The sequence below is a fragment of the Atta colombica genome, unplaced genomic scaffold, assembly GCF_001594045.1.
Source record: "Atta colombica isolate Treedump-2 unplaced genomic scaffold, Acol1.0 scaffold94, whole genome shotgun sequence".
Classification (NCBI taxonomy): Eukaryota; Metazoa; Arthropoda; class Insecta; order Hymenoptera; family Formicidae; genus Atta; species Atta colombica.
In genome coordinates this window covers 328,084-344,191 of record NW_017259588.1, presented here as the reverse complement: position 1 = coordinate 344,191, position 16,108 = coordinate 328,084, and the positions used below count along the sequence as shown (strand labels likewise).

General features: G+C 30.3%; 1 protein-coding gene across 1 annotated transcript in view; it reads left to right on the top strand.

Annotated features, from left to right (window-relative positions):
• The window catches only part of LOC108693594 (galectin-8-like), a 221,579-nt gene that overhangs the window by 204,346 nt on the left and 1,125 nt on the right, over positions 1 to 16,108 (top strand). The window lies entirely within an intron of this gene.

Here is a 16,108-nt window from a genome sequence, read left to right as displayed (position 1 = left end):
ATATATATATGTATATGTGTGTATATATTATATATATATATATATGGTACACCTTCGCGCTCGCAGCGTTAATTGCCTCTTGTAGACTATTATATTTTTGAGAACGATCATCTTGTTTTCTTTACGCAATCCTAATTCAAAATTCAATAAAGCCTGATCTTGTATGGTCTCTAGTATGGTACGCTTTTGTTCGACGGTATGATTCCATTTCTCGGTTAACAACTTGTACAGTTAAAGTATCTACACGTCAAGCGAATGAGTGCGCTTTTGGCAGATTTCTTTTAATGCGAGTTCTTCTTTTACTCGAGTTGTATAATAGGTATGACATTCCTTTTTTTCCGAGATAATTTATTTCTAACTCTCATTTTAATTGTTCGAAATCTCTAACGCTTCTTATTTGGAAATAACTTGTTTAACAGTAACTTTCCTTTAAGCTTGATATTTAAAATCTCTTCTAATAACGCGAATTTTTTAGCGAAGGTTATCTTTTCTATTGCATATGTACTTGCGCTATTAAATTCTTATAATTTTTGTCGAGAATGTCCGTCTACTTTGGGTATTAAATTTCAAACATTTTTTTTTTAAGTGTCCTACGACTCTATGCAGCTAGTTTTTATAATATCTATGAGTGTCGGTTCATATATAATATTTAATGAATATTATATACGATATAATGAATATTAATTAATATTAATTATATATTAATGAATATTATATACTCGCCTTTTTTTCTTCGTATTAATACTAATTTCTATATTGCTTATACGGTCTTGTAACCCTGTAATTGCGTCAAGCATCTTATCTAATAATTCTTTTCGGCTTATTCGTGTTGATTCCCTGGTTAAGTTCTTGTGATTGCTTTATCGACGCTCTCGAATCGATTGATTTTAGTTCTATTTCAACACCTGTTGCTGGTTGTTCATTACTTGGCTCTGCGCGCGATGTGTCCGATTGCTGAGTCGACATTTCCGTACATATATTGTTTACGGTGTCAAATAAATTACTCTCGTATGAAATTAACGAGGATGTTCGTATGTGTACGAGTACGTCTATAGTTTCAGTCGAATTGTTTTTCGTAGCGTTTATCTAAGTTTATTTGAAATATTTAAATGTTTGAAGGTGGCTCAATAATAAAAATATAAATAATAAGGAGCATACAGCCACGACGACGTATGTTAAAACGAAAATAATATAATGTTTATTATATATTTATTATTATTATATAATATTTATTATTAGTATGTAAGAAAACAGACGTTTCGGTCAATTAATCAAATGATTTGACCATCAGTACATGCAATAAAGAATTACAAATAATTTTATTAATTAAGAACGCAAAATCATTAGTCAAAGAAATATTAATACAGTATCAAAATGACAAAGAAAGAAATGCATAATATTAAAAAAATTATCACAAGTCAATAAGGTAGCAATAAATTCTTTTCCTTTCCAATCGTTTGTGATACGCGTTAATTGAGTAAGATAAAGTCCAAAGAATGAAATTTACCAACAAAAATATATATTAAAAAAGTAAAAAAAGAAAACTTTTTTTTTATAATAACGCATCTAGCGACTAATATCTTCCGTTTATAATTCCTTTTTTATGGAAACAAAGAATGACTTCATATGAAAATACGGAATTTTCAGATTCTATTTAAAAATTAAGAAAAAGAAAAATGCTTTTTAATAATTAAAATATTTTAGACAATGATTAATTATGAAGATAATATAAACATAATTTTACATCAAATTTAAACATCAAATATAAACATTATTTTACTCACATTAAAGCTCGCTTACCACGTATTTTTTAACACAAGTCCTCGCAGATGTACTTCTGAGTATCCCAATTTAAAAAAAAAACCAAGAAAAATCTAAACAAATGGTAAGAACTATTGCTGACAAACATTTTGGAAGATCATGGCTCGCGAACAGTATTTATATAGGGTAAAGAAAAAGAAGAATGTTAGTGGAGAGAATAGTTCCATGTGTGGGTAAAGAGGATTTTTCCGATGATTGGTAAGTAGATTTCAAGAAAGCATGTCACTTTGTTTAAGCAATTATCTTGTCATTTAATATTGGTTCATTTCGGAAACCATGCTTTTATAATAAGTTGTTCTGTATCGAGAATACTAATATTTTTCCAATCAATTGTATGATCATGATCAAGTTTGTGACGAGAGATAACCGACAAAGAATTAATAGATTTTTTAAATCATTTATGTGTTCTTTTAAACGTGTCCTTAATTTTCTTTTTGTCTGTCCTACATAAAAATAATTGTACTCATTAATTTTATAAACATCATTAGAATGTTCTTTTTTGATTTTCTCTTTATCCGTTTTAATGAAATTGTTTGTACAATTCATTGGTTTATAAGCTATGTTGAAGTCAAATTTTCTCGTAATAGATTTGAATTTTTCAGAGATTTTATAGAAATACGGAAAGATAAAATACTTTTTAACAATCCTGGAGGAATCCGAGTTGGCAATATCTTTTTTTTCTTCCCTGATGTTTTCAAAATTGCTTTTGAACGACAATGTCTTGATCCTGTTGTTAATAGTTATAAATAAAAATTCGGATAGATATCCATTATTATTAGAGAATATTGATTAGGGAAATAATATTATTCTCATGGAATTTTGGATAGGAAAGGAATAGAATTCTGTCTCTCCAAATGCTCAATTACAACACCCCTTTTGTATTCAACAGGATGATTAGAAAAGTTTAAATATCTTCCAGAATTTATTAGTTTTCTGTAATTGTCAAAAATAATTCTCCCATTTTCGATTAATATTGGGTGGGAAAAAGTTCGTGGCGTTTTTCCCGCTAGATGGCATTAAATGCTCAGCAGTCGGCAACTACTAATCGCATCGGCAACACTAGACGTGCGTTTAAAAAGTGACATTTTAACCTTTGTTTTGACCCGAAAAAGATTGAAATTGGTGAAGTCGATCCAAATTTATTTTATTTTGAAAATGGAAATAAATAAGAAAAAAATTCGCTATATTTTGCAGTATTACTACGATAAAGGCAAGAATGCTGCACAGGCTTGTAAAAAATTTGCGCTATTTATGGTGAAGATACTCTATCAAAATCAGCAGCACGGAAATGATTCGCTTTCTTGCTGGAAATTTCGATGTAAAAGATGAATCTCGCTCCGGTCGACCAATCACTGAAAAGTCCGATGAAATCATAGTAAAAGTCGAGCGTGATAAGCATATGAGATTGCCAGGGAACTAGACATCGACCACAAAACAGTTTTAAATCATTTACACAAAGCTGGATACAAAAAGAAGCTCGATGTTTAAGTTCCTCACGAATTGAGAGTTAGGAACATGATGGACTGAATTAATATTTGTGATATGCTACTGAAACGGAATGAAATTGAGCCATTTCTGAAGAAAATGATAACTGGTGATGAAAAATGGACCTACGATAATCCAACTAAAAAAAAATCGTGGTAAAGAAAGAAAGGAGAGAAGACGCAAGCAATCGCAAAACCTGGATTGACGAGGAAGAAGGTGATGTTGTGTGTGTGTAGTGGGACTGGAAGGGAATTAGCTCGTTCATTAGCTGTTATCGTCCAATCAAACAATTAATTCCGAACTCTATTGTGAACAATTGCAGAGATTACAAGCAATTGAGAGGAAGCGGCCAGAATTAATCAATAAGAGAGGTGTCATCTTCCATCACGACAACGCTCGACCACACACATTTTTGATGACTCGGCGAGAGCTTGACTGGGAAGTTTTAATCCACCGTATAGTCCTGACATAGCATCTTCAGACTATCATTTGTTTAGGTCTCTGCAGAACTCTGTTAATGGTGTAAAGCTAGCTTCAAAAGAGGCCTGTGAAAATCATTTGAAGTTTTTCGATCAGAAACCACAGAAGTTCTATCGCGATGGAATTATGGCTCTGCCCCAAAAATGGCAAAATATTATAAAAAATAATGGAGCATATTTGGTTTAAATAAATTAATTTCAATACTCTAAGAAAAACACTTTCATTTTACTAAAAAATCGTCATGAACTTTTTCCCTTACCCAATAGTTTTACATCGAGAAAATTTATTACTCCATTATCACCATATTCGACCGTAAATTTGATTCTTTCATGATAAGAATTAAAAGAGCACAAGATTGTATTAATATGCTTGTTAGGAGCTGCAATGATGATGTCATCAATATAACGATAATAGAGAGAAACATGTATTGTTAGTCTTAAAAATGCTACATTCTAAATCTTGTATCACCAATCTGCTAGAATTGTAGAGAGAGGAGATCCCATGGACAGATTGAATATTTGTTCATCAATTTTGTTATTGAATTTAAAAAGTAGACTTTAGAATAATTGAAATTGCTATTTCAAACTCGCGTGGAACGATATTGTCGTGTTATTGCATATCGAGTTCCATCTTTCCACACTTTTTAAAACTAGATCGTTAAGAATGTTCGAATAGTGATTGAAGTGATCTCGAATGATATGCTTTGATAATTTTCTTGTAAAGGCATACCATTAATTTTTTTTATGAGAAACTGTTTTTAATATAACTAAAATTTTTTTTATTGCTTTATCAATAATGTCTTTTAGAAAATTGGACAAATTGAAGAGAGGATTGTTTATGCAACTAACGATCATTCTTAAAGGATAATCATTATGTTAGTATTCTCGATTCAGAACAATCTTATTCTAAAAGGATGGTCTTCGAAATGATCCATATTAAACGACAAGATAATTGCTTAACAAAAAAGTGACATAGAACGCTTTCCTGAAATCTATTTACTAATCATCGGAAAAATCCCCACACATAGAACTCTCCACTAACATTCTTCTTTTCCTTTACCCTACATAAATACTGTTCGCGAGCCATGATCTTCCAAAATATTTGTCAGTAGTTCTTACCATTTGTTCAGATTTTTCTCGGTTTTTTTTTTTAAATTGGGGTACTCAGAGATACATCTGCGAGGACTTGTGTTAAAAAATACGTGGTAAGCGAGCTTTAATGTGAATTTATATTTGATTTTCATAATTAATCATTGTATCTAAAATATTTTAATTATTAAAAAGCGTTTTCCTTTTCCTTAATTTTTCAATAAATCTAGAAATTCCGTATTCTCACACGAAGTTATTTTTTTAAAAAAGAAATCATAAAAGAAACATATTAGTCACCATTATTATAAAAGAAAAAAAAAGTTTTCTTTTTTCCTTTTTTAATATATATTTTTGTTGGTAAATTTCATTCTCTGTTTCTTTATCTTATTCAATTAACGCGTACTACAAGCGATTAGAAAGGAAAAAATTTGTTACTATCTTATTGACTTGCGATAATTTTTTTAATATTATGCACTTCTTTCTTTGTCATCTTGATTAACACTTCTTTGACTCGTGATTTTGCATTCTTAATTAATAAACTTGTTTGTAATTCTTTATTGTCATCTGTATGTACTGATAGTCAAATCTTGACCGAAATGTCTATGTTTTCTTATAATAATAATAAATATATTATTTTCGTTTTAATATCTGTTGTCGTGGCTGTATGCTCCTTATTATTTATATTTGTATTATTGAGCCATCTTCAAACATTTAAATTTTATCACTACATGAGCATGAATATGTTTTAATTTACCGTTTTTTGATTAGAATATATTTCGGATTCCAAACGTGTCTTCTATTAAAGAAATGTATAAAACTTATTCCAATGCGAAATTAAGAGTAAGAATTTTTTTTTTAAAAACTTGTTTAAATGATAAACTTATCCCTATACATTTAAAAAAAATTTTACAGTTCGAAATTAATACACACCACTGTTCTTCTACATATCAAATAAATAGACTCAAACACAATTTCATTCAAAAATTATTACGTACAAAATTGAATGATGCTTATAGACAACTATTATATGTATGATATGAACTTTTTACAAACTATAAAATTATTAACTCGTCTCTTCCGTTTGATATTTGCTGTGCGTTTTCCATCGTCAAGAAATTAATTTCAACAAAAATTGAGACAAAAAAAATTACAAAATTAATAAAAAAATCGATAACTTAAAGTCTGCTAAATTGTGTTTTCAAAATAAAAATATTGCTTATAGTATTGCCATTACAAAACCGCTTATTGATGATTGCCAAAAAGATTTTGTTCCGATTAAAATTAATAATATTTCTACATATGACGTTAAAGAAAATAATTCTATTGTTACACATCATGTAAATATCAGTCCGGAGAATTTTGTTTTTTGATTATAAATTAAATAATATAAACAATAACTGGTTGATCAACCTCAGCAGTATTGACATTCCGGAGAATGCTAAATTCATCTTACAATTAGGTCAACGTTTCAATTTATCAAATAATATTACAAATAAAGAAAAAATAACTATTGAATATACTACATTGAATAAACATATAGAGAATAATTTATCTAAATTAGATGAAAAAAAAGAATTCCATTAGAAAAGATATTATACCCATTCTCGAAAATATAAAATTTAGTTTTCCGAATAATTCGAATTCCACTTTGACAAAAAAAGAGCTCAAAGAACTCAATCAATTTGTTGCTGATCACCCTGAATTGTTAATTACTAGAGTGGATAAGGGTAGTACTACTTTAATACTAAATTTTAAGGATTACAATGAAAAAATGTACTAAATTTTGTCTGACAATTTACAAAATAGTAAAAAAAGACTACTAGCAAACTGACGATGAAAACGCGTACACTTTTGACACAGTGGAGAACTAAAGGTTATATTGATCAATCCACGTATAAAAAATTGTATATATCGGACAGAGATTTATCAAAGTCTTATGGGCACCCTAAAGTACATAAGGATGGTTAACCTTTAAGAATGATTGTCATAAACAATCCTCTCTTTAATTTGTCCTTTCTAAAAGATTTGTCGATAAAAGCAATAAAAAAAAGTTAATTATATTAAAAACAGTTTCGATCTCGTCAAAAAAATTAATAGTATGCCTTTAATAGAAAATTATCAAATCGTATCATTCGACACGATTCACTTCGACGTATTCGAACATTCCTAACGATCTAACTTTAAAAAACGTCTTGAAAAGATGGGACTCGATATGTAATAACACAACAATACCATTCCACGCGAGTTTAAACTAGCAATTTCAATTATTTTAAAGTCTTTTAGTCAATTATTCTAAAGTACTTTTTAAATTCAATAACGAAATTTATGAACAAATATTCGGTCTGCCCATGAGATCTCCTCTCTCTCTAATTCTAGCAGATTTGGTAACACAAGATATGGAATGTAGCATTTTTAAGACACTAACAATACATGTTCTATTATCGCTATGTTGATGACATCTCATTGCAGCTCCTAACAAGCATATTAATACAATCTTATGCTCTTTTAATTCTTATCGTGAAAGAATCAAATTTACGATCGAATATGGCGATAATGGAGTAATAAACTTTCTCGATGTAAAACTATTAATCAAAAATGGGAGAATTATTTTTGACAATTACAGAAAACCAATAAATTCTGGTAGATATTTAAACTTCTTTTCTAATCATCCTGTTGAACACAAAAGGGAGTGTTGTAATTGGGCATTTGGATAGAATTTTATTTCTTTCCTATCCAAAATTCCAAGAATAATATTATTTCCCTAATCAATATTCTCCAAAATAATGGATATCCATACGAATTTTTATTTACAACTATTAACAACAAGATCAAGGTGTTGTCGTCCAAAAGCAATTTTGAAAACATCAGGGAAGAAAAAAAAGATATTGCTAACTCGGATTCTTCCAAGATTGTTAAAAAGTATTTATTTCTATAAAATCTCTGAAAAATTCAAATCTACAAAAAAATTACAAGAAAATTTGACTTCAACATAGCTTATAAAAAAATGAATTGTACAAACAATTTCATTAAAACGGGTAAAGAGGAAATCAAAAAAGAAGAATATTCTAATGATGTTTATAAAATTAATCATGAGTACAATTACTTTTATGTAGAACAGACAAAAAGAAAATTAAGGACGCGTTTAAAAGAACACATGATTGAAATGATTTAAAAAACCTATTAATTCTTTGTCGGTTATCTCTCGTCACAAACTTGATCATGATCATACAATTGATTGGAAGAATATTAGTATTTTCGATACAGAACAACTTATTATAAAGGCATAGTTTCCGAAATGAACCATATTAAATGACAAGATAATTGCTTAAATAAAGTAACACAGAATGCTTTCCTGAAATCTACTTATCAATCATCGGAAAAATCCTCTTTACTCACACTTCTGGTTCTCACTGGAACTTCCTATCCTTTCCACATTCTTCTTTTCCTTTACCCTATATAAATACTGTTCACGAGCCATGATCTTCCAAAATATTTGTCAGCGGTAGTTCTTACCATTTGTTCAGATTTTTCTCGGTTTTTTTTTTTAAATTAGGATACTCAGAGGACATCTGCGAGGACTTGTGTTAAAAAATACGTGGTATGCGAGCTTTAATGTGAATTTATATTTAACCTTCATAATTAATCATTGTATTGTCTAAAATATTTTAATTATTAAAAAGTTTTTCTTTTCCTCAATTTTTAAATAGAATCTGGAAATTCCATATTCTCATATGAAGTTATTCCTTGCTTCCATAAAAAAGAAATCATAAACGGAACATATTAGTCGCCAGATGCGTTATTAAAAAAAAAAAAAAATTTTCTTTTTTTCCTTTTTTAATATATATTTTTGTTGGTAAATTTCATTCTCTGGACTTTATCTTACTCAATTAATGCGTATTACAAGCGTTTGGAAAGGAAAAGAATTTGTTACTATCTTATTGACTTGCGATAATTTTTTTAATATTATGCACTTTTTTCTTATGCACTTTTTCTGTCATCTTGATACTGAATTAACACTTCTTTGATTAACAATTTTGCGTTCTTATTAATAAACTTGTTTGTAATTCTTTATTGTCATCTGTATGTACTGATGATGGTCAAATCTTAATTGAAACGTCTATGTTTTCTTATATAATAAATATATTATTTATTAATAAATATCTTAAATAATAAATATATTATTTATTAATAAATATCTTAAATAATAAATATATTATTTTCTTTTTAATATCTGTCGTCGTGGCTGTATGCTCCTTATTTATATTTATTTGAAATATCTGTCATTCAAATCTATTAGGTGTACTACTTTGTTTCCGCCGTTTTCCTATAGATGGCTTTAGCGGTAAGTGGTGGTCGAAATAAATAGATCATAGATGTCATATAATAAACTTGGGCATCTGTCAACATAACCCCATAGAAACATTAGTCGATTTGTGTCTGCATCATAAAGTTATTCTCGATTAAAAATGTCAGTTTACGAGCCAAATTCTCGTCATTTGCGGGAGGTTTTAATTTTTTGCTTCAATATGAAGAAATCTGCGGCTGAGGCTCATCGAATGCTCTCAAATACTTATGGTGAGGCCGCTATTAGTGAAAGAACGTATCGTGAGTGGTTTCAACGCTTCAAGAACTGTGATTTTGACGTCCAAGATCATGCTCTGTATTTGGTGGGACCAGCTCGGCGTAGTGTATTATGCTGTTAAAATCGACTAAAACAATCACAGGCGATCGGTATCGAACGCAATTGATGCGTTTGAGCCGAGCATTGAGAGACAAACGGCCGCAATACAACGAGAGACACGATAAAGGCTCCCCAAGGTAAATTTTATAACAATTGCGAATTTCATTGTTGCAGTTTTCATCAAATATGTTATTCCAAGGAGCTGGGAGCAACGAATTCAGGATTCGCAGGGACATCGGAATCAGAGCGAATAGACTTTACGCGCATTTTTTCAAAATCTCAAAATAGTTTATTAATAAATTAGCGCCATAACTTTATTTTTATCTTCAATTACTTAATTATTTCCTCCAACTCGTTATAGACTTTAGATAGACGAAATTTGGAGTGTTCTCGTGAAAATCCAAACTGTGAGCGAATGAGCTCCGAATCGATGCTCCAATCCGATTATATCTTCTCCTGATTTCCGCGTGTCCATCTGATGACGCGCCTCTCGTCAGCTTTCTCAATAAATAAAATTCTTCTGAAGTCAGAAACATCGCGGAAACATGTCGTGAAAATATTTCTTAATTAAAACATTATCAAACGTGATGTTTTAATTAAATTTTTATTTATTTATTTTATTATTATAGTGTTACGACGTTCGTAACACTATAATAATAAAATAAATAAATAAAGGATATTTATAAAGTTCCGGCCCAACAAAGTATCTCGAAAAATGTTATAATTTTTTTATGAAAAAAATATATGAAAGTTTGAAGCTTAAAAATTCTATTTATTCCTTTTATCAGTTTAAGCTTCGGTTACGTCTCGAAGGTCAAGCGAAGATTATCTTGAATTTTTTAAATTGAATCTTATTTTTATCGTACATATTTAGTCAACATTTTGTCAATATTTAGTTTTGGTATATTAATTAATGTATAGTGTATATTATTTTTATATTGTTTTTTATGATTTACGTAATTCTACATACGTATATGCGCATTGATATTATGACATAACGTTTAAAAGAAATTATAAATAGACGTATACTAATCAATTGAATCTTATAGTGAATTCGATTGCATCCACTCAGTGCACATAGTTGCAGATTAAAGCTATCGTACATAACTTGACATAAAAATATTGTGTTTAATATAAATACAAAAATAGATTAATTTATAAAATCTCCATATATACTATTATTTTATTTTTTATTACTATTACATAAAATCTATATATTTTATAATTCAAAATAGACATTTCATTACTACAGATTAAATCAATGCATAATGGCTTTAATAAGTAATATTATTATTTTACTAGTAATATTACTATTTAATAAATAATATTATAAATTTAATAAGTGCGCATTAGTGCGTCCCATTGAATTTGCTATTTGCAACTAAAACCTGATGTACATAAGACGTAGAACGCGAGTCACAGATCGCAAGTGTTGCAGCCAACTTCGAAGCATCACTTTTAAAATTGACGCATTAAATTAGTTAGTGCGACAAACTTGCGATCTGCGATTCGCGTTATGTCTTATGCAGATCAGACTTAAGACAGATGTATGTACACAGAAATAAATATTTAATTTCTGTGATCTTGCTCCGTAGCTGGATGTCTTACATTAAAAACTTCGATAATTTCGAAATGACTGACATAATGTGAAAATGATTACAGCACTTTAAAGATCTCAAGGACGGTTACAAAAATATAAAAAATGAGTCTCATTAAGAAATTCAAAATGATCTTCGCAATGTAACACAAGGAGATAAAAAGAGAAATAAAGTTTTTTATGCCTTAAAACTTTCATCTCAAATATTTTTTTCACAAGAAAGTATATTTCTTAAAATATTATGCAGGAACGGAATTTTTTGTGCACACTCTGTGCATATCTGTAGTATTCGACTCGAGATTATATGACTTAAATTATATGACTTAATAGACACTATATGACTTAAAATACGTAAGAAAACATGAAAGTAAATCTAAGCAAATTATTTCCGGTAGTTTTAACTGTTCCATTCTTTCATTTTCATTTTTTTTCAACATTTTTCCTGCTATAAGCGTAATTCTCGTAGTAATTTTCAAGTTCTAAAATACGTTCAAGTACATCAGATCTTCGTTCCCCTCATAGTTCTCAAAAATTTATTTGCATATGCGTCTTTCGATTTACAGTATTTTGAGACAATCAATGAATAATTGCATAGTTGTAGTGTATTAAAAAGCAGAACAAATTTTTAAGCTTGAAAATTTGAAAATTTGAAAACAAATTGCAAAATATATGCATATGAAATCATTAACTTGATTTACAGAGAATAAATTCCCGCTTGATTATATAACATAAAATCATAAAATCACAATTTTAACAATTTCACGGGTACACACATATATGTACACGCGTGCATGGTATATGTATGCGCGTGCATGGTATATGTATACGCTTGAATATTTGTTGGTGATATGCTGTATATGAAAACTACGTACGTGAAAACTTATTGGTCTTACGTTGTGTTGAAATCCCCGTGGTACTTCCTGTAATCATTCCGTCAGTATAGGAATGGAATTCCATGATATTTTCATTATAAAAAAGTTACGCCTCCAATATCAACTTTGTTGCTATCAGTACAGAGAACAAAAAATTTTTTATTCGTGTAGGTATGATTGCCTTTGTAACCATTCAACAGTTATGGAAATTATATTTCTCAACAAACAATTATTGACATCAAAATTGAATAGTAAATAGAAATTTAATGTCACTATCGGTTCTTTTTTAGAAAAAGGAGTAGGGTATATAAGGATTGATTTCGGCCCTATCCAAATTTTGTCCAAACTTATGAAAATTTATTTTTTGAGATAAATTATATGCAATTTAAGTTATTTTAGTTTAAACGGAGCGGTGACATTGCCATATTTATTCGGAAATTAATATTTTGAATATCTTATATTTTATTGAAAAATCTTCTAAAAAATCATAATTGTCTTATTGAAAAATGATCTGAATCATTCTGGAATAAAGTTTTCTCAATTCTCTTTGCATTTAATGATGTTAGAATTCACACAATACATATACGAGTATTAAAAAATGATTAATATTTGATTTCCTGTATAAACTATCCGCAAATGTACATACATACGTGCGTGCGTGCGTGCGTGCGTGCGTACAGTTCTCTTATTTAAAAGCATAAATTCTTTGCTGTAAGTACACAAAAATTATATGAAAAAATAATTTATGTTTTTAAAACGGAGAATCATGCGGTATCAAATTATACGATATTGAAATACGTTGCCAATTGTTCCGTATTGAATTGCAGTATCAAATTGTGCCGTATCTAATTGTACATATCCAATTGAGCAATATCTAATCGTAACATGTCCAATTGAGCATTATTAGGTGTATAAGCTTAAATCCGCTGTTTTTGATCGGAAAAACACTTTTTTTTTCCTAGGAAGCAAAAATAAATTTATTCAAAGTACTTGCCCTCGCTAACTATACATTTTTCCCATCTTTCGGGCAATTTGTGTATACCATGCCAAAAAAATTCCTCATCTTTCGAGGCAAACCATTCATCAAGCCATTTTCGGATGTAAGAATCGAAGTGCCGCTCAGCGAGCGTGTGGCCCATCGACGAAACAGATGATAGAAGGTGCCAGGTCTGGTGAGTAAGCGAGATCAGCACTTCCCAGTTGAGTGTCTCCAAGTAGTTTTGGACCATTGTTGACGTGTGCGATGGTGCATTGTCGTGGAGGAAAATCAGCTTGTCATGTCTTTTCCGATAATACGGCCTTTTTTCACGCAAAGAACGGCAATTTGATTAGTTGTTGGAGGTAGCGGTGAGCTATTAGTTTCACCAGGTTTTAACAGCTCGTAATAGATGACCCTCCTGATCCCACCAAATGCACAGCATCGTCTTTCGTCCGAAGCGATTTGGTTTTGAGGAAGATGTTGATGTTGGCGGGATCAATCCAAGATTGCGTTTAGGATTCTGAAAGTAGATCCACTTTTCATCGCCTGTCACAATTCGATGCAGGAACGACTTTCTTTTTTGTCTGGCAAGCAGAATTTGGCATGTGTTTTGGCGTCGCTTCATCTGCCTATCGTTCAGTTCATGCGGCACCTATTTTCCGATCTTTTGAACCTTCTCCATGGTAGCCGCATGGAAATGGCTGCTTGAAATACCCAATTGCTCAACAAGCATTTTTTGCGATTGGGTCTTCATCCAAAAGAACCTGCTAATCTCCTTGGGCTGATTTTCACGCTTCTTGTCACTCAGATCAAAATTGTCATCATTGAACTGGTGAAACCAATCTCTGCACGTTGTTTCCGATAAACCATTGTCGCCATAGGCCTCCACAAGCATTCAATGCGATTCGGCAGCTGATTTCTTCAAATTGAAACAGAAAAGCAAAGCTTCCCTAATATGCTTTTTTTTAGCAAAAAACTAGACATGATTACGAAAGAAAAAATGTATGTTGTTGTATGAAATTGCTGATGATGTGCACTGGTTAATATTGACAAATGTCAAACACATAAGAAAAAGTGTGTTGTGTGCCCAGGGTAGCTTTGTACGCTCGCTAATGCCACCTATGAGCAACAGCGAATTTAAGCTTATACACCTGATAACTACCAAAAGACAGAACGCGGTGTGTATCGGGAGTGACGGTACGATCACGCACAACTTACACATACAATGTAGTTACACTCTAAAAAGTAGATTCCTTAGATTCCTTAACTCTTAAGTGTCGATATCGTTACAGTGTACAGTTGCACAGATATTTCATATGATAAAAGAACTGCGCAACGATATATAATAATAACATTGTCGTTAAAAGTTACAGAATAGGACCCCTAGTATGGATTTAACACCCGATGTCTGTATAATTCTCCCCATATTGATGCTAAATTAATACCATAGTGTACATTTGAAACCCATGGTTTTTATAATATAAACTTTATATCAACACCATCATGGTATGAGTTTAATATGAGAGTGTAAATTTAAAATCCATAGTGTTAAATCCACATTCATTTGATATCAACACATTTCATACCGCTATTTCTTAGAATGTAATCGACAAATCTGAACTTTATGAAACGGAATACGAGAATAATGATTATGCATATACGCGTCCCTTCGATACAGAAATCTGGAGCTTTACAATAACGAATAGTTTGTTTCGCCACTTCCTCTACTCAGGCTGGCCGCGGCGCCAGCTTTTCGGCTTTGTGTGCATCTTCGAAGCACTCCTCGAGGTCAATCACAACACAATAAATGTGGTATAGATCATACTGGAAACACATCATTGACCGCGAGATCTTACGTGCTAAACTGTGTTGATTCCAAATTCATTCGCAGTTATTCGCAGACGAACCCTGCGACTAGCGAATTAATAATCACGTAGAGCATCCCGAGTATCTTTGCGTACAAAAGGAGGATAATTTTTGAGAGTTTTTCTATCGTTCTATTTCTATGTTTTCTTATCTATTTTTTTTTTGTAGAAAAAACCGAAAATAATCATTACAATAACTAAACTTACAATAGCTAAATTTAAGAAAAAATTGGTACATCAAAATGAATAAAATTCTTACTCGCATCATTATAAAATAACTCAGTTATATTTCAATAATTTATTTATTAGAAATTAATTCCAAATTGGATCGAATGGAAATAATATTGCACAAACGTTCATTAAATTATATTTTTTATTTGTCCACTTACACACTTGCATCTCAGTACCATTTCTTTCATTTCAAACGATGCGCGCGCGCATCATAGTTATGTTTACCAACTCTTAACAGACGAGAAAAACATCACGTCTCAGAAGATAAGAAATTAAAGTTAATCTATATTAACAGAAATAATTGATAAACTAATTTTAGATAGAAATGAAAATGGATATTGTACATTAACTTATTCTTCATTTTTTTCTTTTTAAGATAAATTAAAAAATAAAGTACGATTCATATCTGGCATTCTTTTCTTATCTCTTTTTTTTTTAAATCGATACCTACATACAAATAACTGGATTTACACTTCCGACGCGACAAAATTATTTTTACACGCAGTCGGCCAACTTGCGAAAAGTTTGTGCGAAGCATATTATTAGACAAAGTTTTAAAAAGGAATCAAATATACAATATTTTAACATTTCTTATGGTTTAAGAAAAAGATCGAGAACATCTGTTTCTGCAACAATAGAGACAGTGTTATAATTTGTTCGTAATTCCAAACAAAAACAAAGAAACTGAATTACAAAAGAATGTAAAAATATTAAAACCACTAACAATGAGCTTTATCTAATAGGATAATTATTATGTTTTCATTTGAAATTTTAAAGTTAACCTCGATTATATTTATTTCTGGCTTAATCCGGAAAATGATACTAATTCTAAAAATATTTTAGGTAGTATTTGATAATGAATATTTTTCCCTAACTTCTATGACACGTTTTCAAAAGAAAAAAAAGGGTAACAAGAATATTTTAATACTTTGTATATATATTTAAATTTTTATGAAAACAAGTAATCTTCTGCAGTATATTATTTGAATATAATGTTGATGTTTCAGAA